Genomic DNA, 2,500 nt, shown 5'->3' on the forward strand with positions numbered 1-2,500 from the left:
TCTCAGAGGTTTGATGAGGGATAGGGGGCCAACACAAGGGCCAAGTACCAGCACCCATCGCACGTCATGTGCGCACACCCCCCCCGGCCCCCCTCCCAATCGTCGGAACCCCAATGCCGCCGGTCAGGTTCTCCGGCGGTACTCCGGCGATGCTCCGGCGATGCTGTCCCGAGTGAAAAAAAAGCGGCACCAGCACATGCTGGAGCCAAGCATGGGCACCGTGGCTCAAAATCGAACTTCGGCCAAGGCCTCGACCATCAATGGCACACGATGACGCATGGTGATGGCACATGCATCGACCATCATCGGCATAGGCTGCCCTTCGGTACGGGCACTTGCCTCGACCGCCATCGGCACAAGCTGGGCCCTGGTGTGGGTTGTTGCCTCGATCACCAGCGGCACATGCTGAGCCTTGGTGCGGGCGGTTGCCTCGAGCACCATCGGCAGACCCTGGGCCCTGGTGCGGCCGGTTGCCCCGATAACCATCGGCACACGCTGGGCCCTGGAGCGGCCGGTTGCCTCGATCACCATCGGCAAAAGCTGGGCCCTGGTGCGGCAGGTTGCCTCGACCACCATCGGCACACGCTGGGCCCTGGTGCGGCAGGTTGCCTCGAGCACCATCGGCACACGCTGGGCCCTGGTGCGGTCGGTTGCCTCGATCACCATCGGCACACGCTGGGCCCTGGTGCGGGCGGTTGCCTCGACCACCATCGGCACACGCTGGGCCCAGGTGCGGCAGCTTGCCTCGAGCACCATCGGCACACGCTCGGCCCTGGTGCGGTCGGTTGCCTCGACCACCATCGGCACACGCTGGGCCCTGGTGCGGCAGGTTGCCTCGACCACCATCGGCAGCCTCGACCACCATCGGCACACGCTGGGCCCTGGTGCGGGCGGTTGCCTCGACCACCATCGGCGCACGCTGGGCCCTGGTGCGGGCGCTTGCCTCGACCACCATCGGCACACGCTGGGCCCTGGTGCGGCAGGTTGCCTCGACCACCATCGGCACACGCTGGGCCCTGGTGCGGGCGGTTGCCTCGACCACCATCGGCACACGCTGGGCCCTGGTGCGGGCGCTTGCCTCGACCACCATCGGCACACGCTGGGCCCTGGTGCGGCAGGTTGCCTCGACCACCATCGGCACACGCTGGGCCCTGGTGCGGGCGGTTGCCTCGACCACCATCGGCACACGCTGGGCCCTGGTGCGGGCGCTTGCCTCGACCACCATCGGCACACGCTGGGCCCTGGTGCGGCAGGTTGCCTCGACCACCATCGGCACACGCTGGGCCCTGGTGCGGGCGCTTGCCTCGAGCACCATCGGCACACGCTCGGCCCTGGTGCGGTCGGTTGCCTCGAGCACCATCGGCACACGCTGGGCCCTGGTGCGGCAGGTTGCCTCGACCATCATCGGCAGCCTCGACCACCATCGGCACACGCTGGGCCCTGGTGCGGGCGCTTGCCTCGACCACCTTCGGCACAAGCTCGGCCCTGGTGCGGTCGGTTGCCTCGAGCACCATCGGCACACGTTGGGCCCTGGTGCGGCAGGTTGCCTCGACCACCATCGGCACACGCTGGGCCCTGGTGCGGCAGGTTGCCTCGACCACCATCGGCACACGCTGGGCCCTGGTGCGGGCGGTTGCCTCGACCACCATCGGCACACGCTGGGCCCTGGTGCGGGCGCTTGCCTCGAGCACCATCCGCACACGCTGGGCCCTGGTGCGGCAGGTTGCCTCGAGCACCATCGGCACACGCTGGGCCCTGGTGCGGCAGGTTGCCTCGAGCACCATCGGCACACGCTGGGCCCTGGTGCGGGAGCTTGCCTCGAGCGCCATCGGCACACGCTGGGCCCTGGTGCGGCAGGTTGCCTCGAGCACCATCGGCACACGCTGGGCCCTGGTGCGGTCGGTTGCCTCGAGCACCATCGGCACACGCTGGGCGCTGGTGCGGGCGCTTGCCTCGACCAGCATCGGCACACGCTGGGCCCTGGTGCGGCAGGTTGCCTCGATCACCATCGGCACACGCTGGGCCCTGGTGCGACAGGTTGCCTCGAGCACCATCGGCACACTATCGGCCCTGGTGCGGGCGGTTGCCTCGACCACTGTCGGCACACTATCGGCCCTGGTGCGGGCGGTTGCCTCGACCACTGTCGGCACACTATCGGCCCTGGTGCGGGCGGTTGCCTCGACCACTGTCGGCACACGCTGGGCCCTGGTGCGGGCGCTTGCCTCGAGCACCATCGGCACACGCTGGGCCCTGGTGGGTTTAGGCACATCTTCAAATTTCTGCCGTGCCAATGCCATTTTTATGGCTTGTAAATTCATACAATGGTCCCCTAAGCCTTCACGTGAAGTTTCGTTGGAAGATGACTCGTTTTCTATTTTTCATGATTTTCGAAACTTTTTGCGGTTCGGGATTTTTTAAAATTTTTTTATAAGGATTTTTGGCCCCAAATTTTGTAGGCATGATCCTTCTATTTTTGTTGGCATGCACAAAAAAATTCAGC

The sequence above is a fragment of the Durio zibethinus genome, unplaced genomic scaffold (assembly GCF_047325235.1).
Source record: "Durio zibethinus cultivar Kanyao isolate XHJ-2024 unplaced genomic scaffold, ASM4732523v1 HiC_scaffold_388, whole genome shotgun sequence".
NCBI lineage: Eukaryota > Viridiplantae > Streptophyta > Magnoliopsida > Malvales > Malvaceae > Durio > Durio zibethinus.